The following is a 16577-nucleotide window of genomic DNA, read 5'->3' as shown; positions in this document are numbered from 1 at the left end:
GAAAGAGAGCCTACTGCTATAAATATGTAGCCTGTATAGGTGGATGTTAGTTACTCAAAAGTTAAGTGAAATTAAATTAATAGAGATTACTAGGCATACTCATCATCATCTTCTTTCGGCTGTTCCCGTTAGGGGTCACCACAGCGGATCTTCTGTATCAATTTCTTCCTGTCCTCTGCATCATGCTCTTTCACCTCAACTGCCTGTATGTCCTCTCTCACCACATCCATAAACCTTATCTTAGGCCTTCCTCTTTTCCTCTTACCTGGCAGCTCCATCCTTAGAATCCTTTTCCCAATATACCCAGCATCCCTCCTCAGCATGTGTCCAAACCAACACAATCTCGCCTCTCTTGCTTTGTCTCCAAACTGTCCAACTTGAGCTGACCCTCTAATATACTGATTCCTAACCCTGTCCATCCTAGTCACACCCAGTGCAAATCTTAACATCTTTAACTCTGCTACATCCGGCTCTGACACCTGCCTTTTCATCAATGCCACCGTCTCCAACCCATATAACATAGCTGATCTCACTACCCTCTTGGAGACCTTGCCTTTCACTCTTACTGATACCCGTCTGTCACAAATCACTCCTGGCACTCTTCTCCACCCATTCCACCCTGCCTGTACTCTCTTCTTCACCTCTCTTCCACAATCACCATTACTCTGAACTGTTGATCCCAAGTACTTAAACTCATCCACCTTTACCAACTCTACTCCCTGTATCCTCACCATTCGTCTGCCCTCCCTCACATTTACACACATATATTCTGTTTTAGCCCTGCTGACCTTCATTCCACTGCTCTCTAAAACATATCTCCACCTCTCCAGGGTCTCCTCAACCTGGTCCCTACTCTCACTATGTATCACAATGTCATCTGCAAACATCATAGTCCTCCTGTCTGATCTCATCTGTCAACCTGTACATCACCATTACTAGGCATACTATTAATACAAAATATCCAGTTGTGGAGTTGTACTGTGTATTTCAGGGAGCTGGAGTGTGGGCAGGATGGATAGGAAGAGGTGAAGGTACACTCTTGAGAGGGAGGGCAGTATAATTAAGAAGGTAACAAATATGTGGGGGGAGACGCTTGCCACGTATCCGTGATGCAGCATTTGACCACACTAAAATCAATCTGGTGTCCTTAAGGGTATTCACTATGTAAGGTACATTAAATCAAGAAAGTTAACATACATGCACTAGTTTCAGGCTTTAGTTCTTTCAATCTTTCCTTGCTGGGTCCACTGTTTTGCTGGGAAATTCCTCTTAACTGATGTAGGTTTTTGATGGGAGGGGGAACCCTTTTGAGTTTTAAAGAATGGTTACGAGTGGTCAACTAACACGCTAGCAAGAATGGCAGTGGCAGCATCTATGGGGAGGTTAGGTGTGTTTGAAAATCCACACAGCCAATCAAAGTACAAACGTAATAATAGCAGAATGGTTGTATATATGATTGTGCTGTGGTAGAACAAATTTATTAAACATTGAAGAAGAGTCTTTTACTCAAAAGCTTTGTTCTGCTATTTATGCTGTTTATTTCCTGAGCTATTAAACAATTTATTGAATTGTGGATTTGGACTGTGTTTTCCTGGAATTCTGACTGCTTTTCATCCAAGTCCTTTAATTTGCTGAAGACCTGTTACTTTGTAATGTAGAATTATTCAAATGACTTTTCCTTCTGCTGAGATTGTGCATATTGACTGATACTGTGTTTTCCTGGAATTCTGACTGCTTTTCATCCAAGTCCTTTAATTTGCTGAAGACCTGTTACTTTGTAATGTAGAATTATTCAAATGATTTTTCCTTCTGCAGAGATTGTGCATATTGACTGATATTGAATGGAGTTTTTATGGTTGAAATGGGCAGTTTTTTTCCCTATTGGCTCATACATCTTATTTCATTGCTTATTGGAAAATGTTCAAAACCACAAATTTAAAACACTCTAACAAGTGGTGCTGTATTATACAAGACATGTAATTTAATACAATCAGGAAGGTGAATCAATGAACAGAATTTTGCATATTCCTAAAATTGTGTGCAAGTGTTCTATGGTTTGAAAATAGCCCAGAGGTAAACTTTTTCACTACTGGCCAGATGTATTTTTTATGTGGGTTTCAATGCAGTTTTAATAACTGTGAGTTTCAAGGGCAGAGAGGTTTATTAACACTAAGTCTGAGTTTCAAGGGCAGAGAGGTTTAGTGTTAACGCTGTCTGTTTTCATTGTTAGAATAATTGTTTTGTTCAATAAATGTCTTTCAGTGTTTGTGCTGTACAATTTGAAATAAATGTTTTAAATTAAATCCAAATATCTGTAATTCATTGTAGAATTAAGGAAGAAAACAGTATGTGGACTGACAAGTATGAACATTGTTTATGGTAACTGGGGAGAAATAGCCAAGTAATGGGGGAATGGAATCACTGTGGAGGTGGCAGTGGGGTTGCTGTGTGTATAAGTGGGGGCCCATCCATTACCTTTTCTAGGGCCTGATTTGACCAATATCTGGCTTTCTTAATAGGGGATTTGGTCTTCTGGGAAAATCTTTAACATGCTACACTAAGCATTCCTCTTTATTTAACCACAGATAATAGAACACTCTAACTGTGGACATTGCCAGCACATCAGTCACATGAAACTTTAATTCTTCCCTTCTGCTTATTCAAAGATAGATACTGCAGTTATATCATTTCGTAACCTAACAGCATCACCTTGCTTATGGGCTTATGGTCCTAAAGAGTATGTTTATAAAAGAAAGAACAAATTGTCATATCCTTAGTGCCTTACACTGAATCAAAGCTGGACCTATGCTATTGTTTAAAACATACTTCAACTGATGTTTACTGTCTCATACTTTATGCTTATTAATATCAAATGACTGAAATATTTCATCATAGTACTCATTTCATCATGAAACAAATTGGTTGTTTGATTCTATAAAGTGACTATATTTGATATTTTATGGAGTGTGAGTGTGACTGAAAAGGGACTCTTCTGGTCTAGCACGCACATTAAGGAACTAAATTAATGACAGTAAATCAGTCCTGTCACACTTTTGAAACTACAGTAAAATCATTCATTTTTTACCAGTGATAATGACCTTTAAATTATTTTATTTCATTGCAAATTATTTTTTTGCAATTACCATTATGAAGGATAAAAATACTTCTACTGTTTCTATTGTTTAAAAATGAAATCCTGGGCTACAATGGAAATTTAAAAGAAATGTATTGGGTGTAAACATCTCAGGCTTATAGATAATCCTTGTCTTCTTTTTATCTTTCATTTAGATGCGTGCAACCTAATAATACTTCTATCTGATCATCAGCATTTAGTATCACTATTTGACTGCCCCATTCTCTGATTCAAATGCCAATACATAGCCATGTCCGGTCTCCCATTTGATAATGTTAACATATTTATATAATAAAGCATTTATGATAGCACTGATAACAGTTTCATCTTGTAATCAAATCTCTAAAGCTGAGTTACAAACTGCCCTTCAGATTACACTTAAGTGTCATGGTTTCTCATAACGAATTATTGAAGCTGGTCATACAACAGTTACATGTATATAATACCCTTAAAGGCTTTTTTTGTTATTGCTTTTAGCAGTGAACATGTTCTCATATTGTTGTGGTTTTCCCTTGGCCTGTTAAACAGTACAACATCTCACCTAGAGTCATTAATTTACGTGTTTTTGTGCACTTATTAACTTTTTAACTTTTCCTTTATTTTTAATTTTCGTCTCTGCTTTACAATTTTCTCACACGTCCATTTATTTTCCTCTGCTTTTATGATTTATCTAATATAGGATCTCTAAGCACATACTCCAGCAGACAAGTTGGCGGATTGTGAATTAAACTATAGCATGTCTTTATGTCTTGAATGAATTTAGAGCATCCAGTGAACACCTAGGCAGAGGCAGGGAAGGCATGCAGACTAGTCATAGAAGGCACCTTAACTGAAAAACTGAGATACAGAAGCACACATTATGATACAGCAATGTTGTTTGCTGGACTATTGTGCTGGCCTTTGCTTGTCATTTTATTTATTTTTGTTTTGTTTTCCTGGAATCACTATGGACAAGGTTATTTGTCTACAAGAAACAAAATTGTTGTAAATGTTTATATTATGTCTTCTAATTATTAGGTACAGTTAAAATGAATTAAGAAAACAAGAAATATTTTACAGTTCGCCATCTACAAAAAGTGATAATTATAAGAGAAATCAAAATGGGAAGTACGGTACCTAACCATAATAATAATAATAATAATAATAATATTTATTTATTTATTTTATTTTATTTTACATTTGTTGACCAGGATAGTCCAACTGGATGCATGTCCATTTTCAACGGAGGCCCGGGGAGAAAAGCTCCAAGGGTAAGCAGATACAGCATTACATAATACCAGCATTACATATTACAAACAGACTCTTTACAGAGATTACATAAGTAAGCAAGTTAAACAAGTTCCACAGGTTACAGTTAATCCTGAGCACAAGTCAGGATTAAATTAAATTACACAGTAAACTGGTTAACAGATTTATACACATTCTAGAGAGAGTTAGCCAGGCTTGATACATTGACATAGCCAGTTAAGTGACAAATGTTGTTTGAGTCTAGTTTTAAATTGACCTAAGGTGGAAAGTAAGGTAATATCAGCTGGAAGAGAGTTCCAGGATGTACTTACAGAGTTTGCAAAGAGAGAATCACCGGCTGTGTTATTAATTTTGCTAGTCTGAATTAGTAGTTTGTTAGAGGATCGAAGCGGTCTAGGATTGTTATAGGGGGTGATAATATTTTTAAGTGCAGGAGTATTGTCCGGATTATAGAGGATTTTATAGGCTATAATCAGTTGGTTATATTGGATTAGGCTGGGTAGTTCAAGCCAACCAAACTGATTTAGATTGATGCAATGATGTGTCCTAAAAGGCAGCCCCGTGGCAAACCTGTCAATGTGGTTGTAGCAAATTGAGAGTTTGTTAAGGACAGTCTTGTTCAAATTCGAGAGTAGAGGGGATGCATACAGAAGGGTTGAAAGAAGGTGAGAGCGAGCTATGGCAATTTTAGCTGGAGGGGTTAGGAAGGCTTTTATTCTGTAAAGTGACCCTAGTTTTTTATTGATGGTTTTGATAGTTTGGTTAACATGTAGGTCAAATTTTAGATTATTGTCTATGATGACACCTAATAGTTTTGTAGATGGGTCAGGGGAGATTATTGTGCCATCACTTGATTTTATGGTAAAGGTGAAAGCGGTAGACCTACGTGTTGGTGAAAATAACAGCATTTTAGTTTTTTGGGGGATTTAGGATCAGACGATGTTCAGAAAGCCAGTTTTCTATTGTATTAAAGGTGGTCTGGGTAGCTGACCATAACTCTACTGGAGATATGGCTGAGCAAATCAGAGTAGAGTCATCAGCATATTGGATACTGCTGACTTTTGGGATGACAGTATAAAGTCATTAATGAAGATGGAGAACAGCAAGGGCCCTAGTATAGAGCCTTGTGGTACTCCGAGGGTGTTAAGTAGAAGGTTAGAGAGTTTGTTCTGCCAGAGGACAGCCTGCTGTCGACCATTCAGGTAGGACTGAAACCATTGGAGGGCTCCAGTATCTAGACAGAATGTTTGCAGGGTGTGGAATAAAAGTTGGTGATCAACCAAATCGAATGCCTTGGAAAGATTCAAAAAGAGGGCTGAGGATATATAATTATTGTTGCGATTATGGTTTATGGTGTTAATAAAGGCTAGGAGGGCTGAAGTAGTGCTGTGATGAGGACGGAAGCCATGCTGAGTGTCTTCCATAAGGCGATTTTGGATTAGGTGGTGCATGAGTTGTCTATGAATACATTTTTCCATAATCTTTGCAAGTGGAGAGAGTATAGCTATTGGCCTATAATTGGAGAATTCAGTAGAGCTGCCTCCTTTGTGAAGTGGGATTACATAGGATATTTTCCAGATGGTGGGAATTTTAGCTTCTGCTATGGTTCGATTGATTAGTATTGAGATGGGGTAAGCAATAGCATCAGCTGATTTTTGTAGGTACTCGGCAGGGAGTTGATCAGCAGAAAGTGTAGTGGGTTTTAATTTTTTGATCAAGGTGCGGATAAGTGAAGTGGCGACTGGTTGGAAGCTGAACACAAGTAGGTTTCTAGGGGTGCTACTTTCAGGACCAGGGGAGCTAGGAGGTAGTTGGCTAGCTAGGGCTTGAATTGTCTCAATAAAGAATTGGTTAAAACTATCAGAAACATCTTCAGGGGTTTTATCAATAGTAGTAGCAGGGATTGGGGTTGAAGTTTGTCCAGGATGTAGTAGATTATTTAAACCTGCCCAAAACTTCTGAGGGTTATTTTGATTTACTGTCTGTAAATTACAGTAGTATTGTTTTTTGTCTTGTAAAATTGATTTTTTTGGTTTTGTTCCTGGATTGCCTGTATTTAATGTGATCTTGAGGGTCTTTAGAAGAACACCATAAAGCCCATGCTTTATTTCTAAGGGTAATTTTGAGTTTAGACTCTATAGAAAGCCATGGTGCAGTTTTTGCCTTGGTTCTCTTTGAACGAACAGGTGCATGCAAATCAAGGATCTCAAGGAATTTGTTGTTAAAGTATGCTACTGCTTCCTCTAAGGGGAGGTGTTTTAGAAGAGACCAATTACATGAGTTTAGTTCTTGTTGGAATTTGGCAGGGTCGAAGTTTTTATTGTTTCTAACCTTTCTGAGTAAGGGTTGTTGGAAATTAATGGTTCTGTGCTTAATTACATATGTGAGAAGGTAATCGCTTAGGCCATTAAGGAGGGTACCAGAGGTGTACAGTTGGGGGTGACTGTTTATGAGTACCCAGTCAAGCATACTTTCTTTTTGGTTGGGTTTACCTATCCTGGTAGGGGTGGATATGATTTGTGTAAATGCATGCAGGTTAATATGTGTGGTTGGGGATTCTAAGGAACAGGTGCCCCAGTCTATGTTAAGGTCTCCAAGTAGTAGGGTTTCTTGGGGGTAGTGACATGATAACCAGTGCAGGATATCTTCAAATGTAGATATATTGTTACCTGGGGGAATGTACATACAGATGATATTAATGCATTTATTTTTATTAAGTTGCAATTTGGTGGCAAGAATCTCTGAGTTATTAATCTGAGAAGGTTGTATTACATCTATGGTGACATTCAACTCAGATTTATAGAGTACGGCTACCCCACCCCCCTTCCTCGAAGCACGATCCAGCCTGTGTATGTTGTACCCAGGTGGTAACGCTTCATTGTCTTTAGTGTTAGGTTTTAACCAGGTTTCAGATAAACAGAGAATCTCAGGGGAGTGGACATCCAGAAGTGCATGCAATTCATGTACCTTGTTATTAATGCTTCTAATATTGAGATGACAGACTAGGAGAGAGTTAGTTGGCCTATTAATTGTAGGTTTGCAGCTTAGATTACAAGTAGAGGGGGTATGTGTATCTGAAGTGAGTGGGCCAGGGTTGGGGTGAATATCACCACCAAGTATTAGGTTGAGTCTATACTTGGTGATGAACTTCAAGAATTTGTTTATTAGTTTGTGGTAGTGTTTGGATCTAGAGCTAATGTGCCTGGGGTTGAGATGTTGATAGACTGAACAAGATGTTGGATAGGATCTGGTACTGTAAGTATGGTTGAAGGTGGAAGGATTTACAGCTGGGGTGATAGTATGGCCTTTTGGGACCTGAAATCCCGTGAGAAACTGGTTTTCATACAAGGTAAGGAGGTATGGTGTGAACAAGAGGGGTAGTAAAGAGGAGTATATCATTATATGCAATTCAGCTAGTGAGTGAAGGAACTGTTTTACCTGGTGATGCAACACCAGAAGATAGAGTGGTGAGGTAAAGGTATTGGAAGGGGGATGGGAGAATGCCAGATGAAAGCCAATATGTGCTATTAAAATGTAGGTAGTAGAATGGGGGTGGGTGGATTTATCCCAGATGAAAGCAGATAGGATCTAGAAAGTGGGGGAGTGGCTATAGTACTATAAATTTAGAGGTACGGGGGGCGGGAGGAAATGGGGGGCAGGGAGGGGAGCGAAGAGAGCCCGAGCATAGCGAGGGCGAACGTAGCGGGGCTATTGCAGTTTACAAGGTTTCCTAAGGTGTCCTAAAGCTATAAAGTAAGTATTACAGCTCTTAATGTAAGAGTCAATTTACTTCAGTTACAGGGGAAGGAGGCAACCACTCAAGTAGAAACAAAAAGCCCTATGGCTGACCAATATGGTGACCTGCTTAATTACAAAGCACTGTAAGTGAAAGCTTAACAAATGCTTTTTGTGTGTAACCTACTCTGTTTAAATGTTGAGAGAAACTGATTGCAGTCCTGTAGACACCGTTTTGTAGGGAACTGTAGAGTTTAACTAGGAAAAGAGAAAAGCAGAAATTCTAGGGTAAGCATGAAGGCAACAACAGGCAGTTATTATATAATAATGCATTCAGAAAGGTTTGGTGGGGGGGTAAAGTAGCATACTTCAGAATGAACTAATAATAATAATATACCATTTATTGCACTCACAATGCATATGCTAGTACCTGTTCTAGGCGAAATTGTTGGAGAACATTGGTCATCAGTGATACAGAAACAAGCATAAGCAGTTCAGTGCAAAGGATGAATTTTTGGAAGTAGATGGTGTCTGAAAAGACAGAGGACAGGAAGAAGAAGAAGAATGATAAGTATGTGAAGAGGAAAGATGGAATAGAAATAAAGCAACAATGTTTGTTTTTGTCTGATGGACAGATCATTTGCAAATGCATCTGAATAGTTTTCAATTGTATTCATGACATTAAGATTAAAACAACTAAAGTCATCTCCTTTAAAAGGGTTTTGAACTTGAATCTGTTGTAATATGAGCTTTTAGATAAAGAATTCCTCGGCCTTTAACACTATTCACCATGCTAGAATTTTGCAATAAAATTCGCTCTGGATGTAAAAATAATGCACTAGCCAAACACCTTTCTCTTCGTAAAAGACACACAGGTTTTAAGTTCCAGATCCTGGATTGCATAGACATGGGTGAACTTGAAGGAAACATCGTGAATATTCTGGAGAAACATGAACTCATATGTCAATTAAAGCTGAACTATTTTAGCAAGCCTGGACTAAACTACTACTGTTCAATTAAAAGTGGAACTTAAAAAATTGCCACACTGTTTACATGACTAATTTTATTTTATTTTATTTTATTCTACCAGTTGGTTTTAAATACCATTTTAAATAAGTTGTAATTTAAATGTATATTTTGTTTCCAATGTGAAGGCTGCCAGTCTAGCCAGATAGAACTGTGCAGATAATTCTATCATTTGTAAATATGAATGTTGAGCTACAGACTTGTTTTGTTAATTGAAAGAAAATATTGTGAAATGTTGAAATACAGGCTTGTTTTCTTACATGAAAGAATATGCTGTGAAATGTTGAACTTAAAATAATGTAGCAACATTGCCCTCTGCTGTAAAGAAATCTAAGTCAAGCATTTCTTGTCTGTCCTTTGAAGTTGAAATTATTTCATGCCTGTCCCTTTGAAGTTAGAATTTGGAGTCGATGAGTCTGGAGTGAAGCATCCTGCCTAGTATTTTAACTTAAGGAATCATTACTAGAGTTTACATATGGAATGTATTTTACTGATGTAGTTTCCTACAGGTGCAAGATAACAAGAATGTAGTGACTGTCAGCCTGGGAACCCCAGGAAAGTGTGAAATGATGTAATGGGAATCAGGACTGAAAATAGCAATTTAAACAGAGTGAATCAGAAGGCATTAAGCATTTTTGTCTTGACCATCCAACTCACAACATTGTCTTGCTCATATGTAAGTTATCTTAGACTTGTGTTTTCTTTTGGAAATAGAGACTAGAAAGATTAACCTAAGTGTTTTTCTGTAATGTCAGAACCATACTACTGATTTATTTTAAGTATTTCTGTGTGATCTCTAAATCTTGACTAGCACTGTGTAGTAGAAAGTATTGTCTTGTGGTTTTAATTATTTATTATTAAATATTTTAAACCCTTTTAACTGTGGTTGTATTGTGTAGAGATAAGTTAAGCTCTAGAGTAAATTGTATGCTTATATTGATCCTGTACCAAGTCACTCTAAGAAGCCTTGACTGTTTAGTTACACTACCAATTGGATAATAATATTGCCCAGTAATAATGGGACACCCTTGTAAGGGCCTTTGAGTAGCTGATAAGTATTAGTGGGTGGTGCCAAGTGGAACTACCATATAGTCTGGCAGAAAGGGGCACAGCTGGAGAAACTGTGCCAGCCTTCCCCAGGAGTGTCTGTGTGGTTGTATAAATTCTTCTCAAAGTGCATGTGTATGTGTGTCAGCTACTTGGGCAGGGACATGAAGCACTGGTTGGACAGAGAGGGTGTTAGAGATTTTAGCTTTCCCACTAAGATGAGATCTGGACCCTATAGCTGTGCCAGCGGGGAGTCTTATTGGGGACCTAGAGAGCAAGGGAGTGACTAGCACCAGACTGACTGTGATCTATGTGTGCTCTTAAGGGAAATTGCACTTTACTGTGTGTATTTGTTATCCTTTCCTCATATATGGGATGCCCTCTCTGATGTTAGTGGTGAGGATTGAGGCTCCTTGATTGCTGGGCCAGGATAAGGGCATCACATTTGTGGTGGCAGTGTTTGGATATCCTCACATTTGTGTTTGGCAGCAGTGGGATATCCACATCACATATTAATTAGTTGGCAAATACTAATTGGCTTGTAGTGGTGTTGGTAGAGTGAATCCTAAAGCTTGTGTACAGTGAGCTTTGAAGGTGTTTTGTACTCTAAAACAGCCATTCAGTGAATACTCAGAGTTCAGATCACAATTGTTTTATTTCTTTTGTTAGCTTAGTTAGTCAGGGTGAGCAGGCAGCATGTCAGCAGAGGAGTATGGAAAGCTGACAAGGAGCCAGCTGGTGGAGATGTGCCAAGCTAGGGGACTGGTGCATGGAAACCTGACTAAGGCAGACCTGATTGCAGCATTGGTTGCAGCTGCATCAGAAAACATATGTCGCAAAATGGAAAGATTATTGGGAGCTAATTAGTATGCACTTCATGAAAATCTCCTTAACACATAAAAATATGATTATAAATAACTCCATGTTGTGGTTGCTAAAGGAATTTTGTACTTCACCTATTACACCTAAACATATGGTCTGTTACCCATTAAATATTATTATTAGTTATCGTAACTTTATATTCATGCACCCTAAGTATAGGGAATGGAATTTTATTGTATTCCCTATAATTTATACTCAGGGTATGCTTATGTCATCTACTTCTGAAGGAGCTCATTTAGCTATAGATAATAATCTAAAGTACTGGTATCAGCTGATATCTGATAATAAAGTTAAAAATCTAGATTTCTTAAAACAAGAATTTGATCTAAGAGAAACTTGCTGGTTAGAGGTTCAGATCTTTAGACAACATCTCATTGATAGAATAGATCTAATGTCTATAACAGTTAAAGAATCTATTCCAAAACTGATTGATTACTTGATAATAAATTTACAGCATAAAGTTTCTGATAAAGGTAAACTTTCATATATACATAAAATTATCAGACAAGAAACTTTTTACAATGTAGATTCATACTGGAATTATTTCACCTGTATTAATGGGGACCCACCAACTCAACAAGATAAACAATATATATTGGAATCTGCTTATAGAACTACATCTTCCATTGTCTGGAGACTTTATACATGGAAATTTTACATAGATCTTTTATACACCTTTGATGATGAATAAAATTAATAATAAAGATAATCTATGTAAGAGATGTAATGTAGAAATTAATGCTGACTGGGCTCATATGTTTTATGACTGTATGAAGTTGAAAGAATACTGGAAGTCAATTAATGAATTTTGCAGGCTCTTTTACAGATAATTTCATTATTTCTAAGTCTCTTATATTATTCAACACACCTGTACCTCAATGTGTTAAAAAGATTAAGCTTCCCTTGTTATGGTCTATCCTAGCAGTGGCTAGGAAAATAATAACTAGAAATTGGATTTCAGATACACCTCCTTCGTTCAATGAATTTAAAAATGTTATGAATATAATGTGTCATATGGAAATAAGCACAATTAGAATGAGAACAACTAGAAAAACATCACATTTTATTGTATGGGATAATTTACAAAATTTGTTAAAAAAATTCTAATTTCAATAGCACAGTATTTTAGTTTAATTAATTGATCTGATTGTAGTGGATGTCTTTGTAAATACTTTAGTTGTTTTGTTGAATATAATAATAATACCTATTTTTAATTATTTGTATAAAATTGTTATGATATTTCTCTTATATGTTAAAACAATAAACTTGTTTTGAAAAAAAAAAAAGAAAAGAGGAACCAGGAGGACAATAAGACTGTCAGTGGAGATATAATGCCCTCAAAGAATGGACAGCTCAACCTTTCTGCAGTGGACTTAAAAATCCAGCTGGAGCTAAAGAGACTTAAGTTGGAGGCCAGGCATGTGAAATTAGAAGCAGTTGAGAGACTTGAGGCATTAAGAGTGAGGAGAATGAGAAACTGCTATGCCTAGAAGATGAGGAAAAAGAGAGGCAGATGCAGCATGAAAAGGAGATGCTGACTCTTCACCAGAGTCATGGAGGTAATGGGGAAAGGAGTAACTGGACCCCAGAAGCACAAAAGGTCAGTAAATTTCTTTTGCAGTTTAAAGAGGGGGGATCATTTTGATAGTTTCATTCATATATTTGAGAGGGGATGTAAACAGTATGAAGTTGACCAAGGGCTCTGGGAAAGGTTCCTGACTGCCTTACTCCATGGTAAAGCTGTAACTATATTATCTAAAATGTCTGACATTGCATGTTTTGATTATACTGCTGTAAACAATTGTCTATTAGAGTTTTTTAAGCTAGCACCTGAAACATATAGGAAAAAGTTTTGTGAGCATATACACAAGGCAGATGAAAGTGTGAGCGAATATGTTGCTCAATTAGGCACTTATTTCCATAGGTGGGTGAGTGGATGTCAGGTCAACACTTTTGAAGGGCTGGCAGACCTTTTGGTGAGGGAACAAGCCCTTAGCACTTTGCATGAGGACATGAGGGTCTGGTTAGCTGATAGGCAATGTTGTACTTCAGATGAGTTGGGGAAGAAGGGAGACCAATACCTGGCAAGCAGGACAGCCCTGCACAGGAAGGGGACCATGGGTCTAAAGGCACAGACTGTCCCAACAGAATCTGCCAGTAGCAGAGGAAGCCACTAGTCAAGGTACACATCCAGGACCTAGGGTTAAATGTTTTGAATGCAACCAGTGAGGCCATGTGGCATACAGTAGTCCACAGAGGCAAAGTGGGGAACCAAAGGTGAGGGAGCCAGTAAGTGGGAAAGACAAAATGCCAATAGTAGGTTGTCCTGAGACAGCATGGGTACTAAACTACCATCCTGCAGATGTCCTGATATGGAAGGATTTGGATGAGGCAGTACCATGTACTTATGCAGTTACACGCAGTCAGGCTAGGAGACAAGCATGTGGGTCTGGTAGCCTGGGGGAGACCCAGACAGATTGCATACTTGCAGCCAGGAATGGTGAGGTGGTTACTTTAGGGAGGGAGCTACCCTGTAGCAGTGAGACTGAAGGTGAGCCACAGCTGCTTGGATGTACTGATGGTCCCTTGGACAGAGTGACTGCAAAGATAGAGGTGAGTAGTAGTACCCAGGCTGACAGTGAGGTACCACTGTCAGAGGATGCCAGACTTCCTGTGGAAGGGGAGCTGGGCAGGGTTACAAGGAGACAGTTAAGACAGGCTCAGCTCTCAGACCCTGCATTGCAAGGCCTGAGGCAGGTGACAAGGGAGGCACCTAATCCTCAAGGAAAGGGGGAATCTGTATACTGGGACAAAGGGTTACTATACAGAGAGTGGACCCCTGAGGGAGGGCTAGAAGGTGAGAGAGTACAGCAGTTGGTAGCACCTAGAGCCTACCATCTGGTACTTCTAGCCATAGCCCATGATATTCCCTTTGCAGGTCATATGGGCATAAAACATACAAAGAGGCATATTATGCAGAACTTCTATTGGCCTGGAATTTCCAGAGATGTAACAAGGTACTGCAGGACCTGTGAGCAGTGCCAAAAGGTAGGGAAGGCTGCAGACAAGGTGAGAGCTCCTTTGATGCCTTTGCCAGTGATTGAGGAGCCATTTAAGAGGGTAGCTATGGATATTGTGGGTCCTCTGAGTACGCCAAGTTCCACGGGAAAAAAGTATATCCTAGTGGTAGTGGATTATGCTACACGACAACCTGAGGCAGTGGCTTTGTCCTCCATTGAGGCAGAGAAGGTGGCAAATGCTTTGTTAGAGATTTTCAGCAGGGTAGGTTTCCGAAACGAAATACTGACTGATAGAGGTGCCAATTTCATGTCAGACCTGCTGGCTTGTCTGTGGACATCCTGTGGGGTGAAGCACATGAAGACCACCCCCCCTACCATCCCCAGACTAATTGTCTTTTTGAAAGGTTAAACTCTACAATCAAGTCCATGCTACGGGCATTTGCAGATCAGTTTAAGAGGGAGTGGGACAAATATTTGCCCCATCTGTTGTTTGCTTACAGAGAAGTTCCCAAGGAATCCACAGGTTTTTCACCCTTTGAGTTTCTGTATGGGCATAGGGTGAGGGGACCTCTAGATTTAATTCGAGATGTGTGGGAAGGTGAGTGCGAGTCTGACAAGGAGTCTGTTGTGGCATACATCCTAATCCCCAGGACAAGGCTCAGGGAACTCATGGGCCTAGCCCAGGAAAACCTGGCAGAAGCCCAACAACAGGAAAAAGGTGTGGTATGACAGGAATGCTTGAGCTAGAGAGTATGCTATGGAGCAGCAGGTAATGGTTTTCATTCCTGTCAGACACATTGAGCTGCAAGCAGCTTGGGAGGGTCCCTACAAGGTGGTAAGAAAGGTAAGTGATTTTAACTACATGGTGGAACTGCTAGGCAGATGGCAGGGGCATGAATTGTACCATGTTAACATGATGAAACCTTACCATGATAGGAAGGCCCTTGTGCAGAGCATTTGCAGTGGATTGCAGGAGGAGTCTGAGGGAGATCTGGGGACTGATTTCCTCAGTGAGGCTCGGGCTGACACCTCAGTGGAAGGGGTAGCAATGTCCCAGCAGCTATCTCCTACCCAGGTTTGAGAAATCCAAGCAGTGTTGCAGGAATTTGGGGACACGTTCACTGGAAAACCAGGGTGCACCCACCTGGGGCAGCACCTGGTGGATACAGGACCTCAAAGGCCTATTAGGCAGGCCCCTTATAGAGTGCCTGAGAGTGTCAAACAGACTCTGAGGGAGGAGGTACAGGAGATGTTGGAACTAGGGGTGATTCAAGAGTCCAACAGTCTCTGGGCCTCCACAGTGGTGCAGGTACCAAAGAAGGATAGCAGCACCAGGTTCTGTGTGGACTACAGGAAATTAAATAGTCACACAGAGACAGATGCCTACCCCATGCCTAGGACAGATGAGGCCCTAGAGCAGCTGGGTGGGGCTAAGTATCTTAGAACCATTGATCTTACCAAGGGTTACTGGCAGGTGCCCTTGACCTCTAGTGCTAGAGAGAAGTCAGCCTTTGTGACTCCTTTTGGCTTGTATGAGTTCACAAAGATGCCCTTTGGGATGAAGAATGCTCCAGTGACTTTCCAGAGGCTGGTAGATTGCATCCTAGCAGGAGCAGGAGGGTTTGCCCTTGCTTACCTAGATGATATTGACATCTACAGCCATTCCTGGCCAGAGTACCTTCAGCATGTCAGGGAGGTGCTGGGCAGACTACAGAGGCCAGGGTTGACCATTAAGCCAAGAAAATGTCAGGTGGGTATGGCAGCGGTCTCCTTCCTAGGACATAGAATAGGGAGTGGTAGGATAATGCCGGAACCTGCCAAAGTGGAACCCATTCAGGCATGGCCTGCACCTGTTACCAAAAAGCAGGTGAGGGCATTTTTAGGGACAGCAGGGTACTACAGAAAGTTCATCCCCAGGTATAGTACCATAGCTGCTCCCCTCACAGACTTGACAAGGAAGAACAGGCCAGATAAGGTAGTGTGAACGCCAGCATGTGAGCAGGCATTCCAGAAGCTTAAAGAAGCTTTGGGAGGACCCCCTGAGTTAGCCAGTCCAGATTACAGCAAATAATTTGTTGTGCAGGTGAATGCTTTGAACCATGGGGTGGGGGCTGTACTTAGCCAGATTTCTTCAGAGGGGGAAGAGTACCCAGTGGTTTATCTAAGTCATAGGCTCCAACCCAGGGAGGAATGTTATGCAGCTGTAGAAAAGGAATGTCTAGCCATAGTGTGGGCATTGCAGAAACTTCAGCCTTATCTGTATGGAAGGAAATTCACTGTTATGACAGATCACAACCCCCTAACATGGTTAAACAGAGCCAGCCAGCAAAATGACAAGTTGCTAAGATGGAGCCAAGGGTTGCAAGCATATGATATGTCAGTGCAGCACCGCAGTGGGAGTAGCAATGCTAATGCAGATGGGCTCTCAAGACGGAATGGAGTAGGTATACTTGGATAGACCTTACCCTCTCAAGCAGCGTTTCTCA

Source organism: Protopterus annectens, chromosome 2.part2 (assembly GCF_019279795.1).
Source record: "Protopterus annectens isolate FY-2018-M chromosome 2.part2, PAN1.0, whole genome shotgun sequence".
Taxonomy (NCBI): domain Eukaryota; kingdom Metazoa; phylum Chordata; order Ceratodontiformes; family Protopteridae; genus Protopterus; species Protopterus annectens.
The sequence above is the reverse complement of the archived record's forward strand: the minus strand, read 5'-3'. Positions refer to the sequence as shown.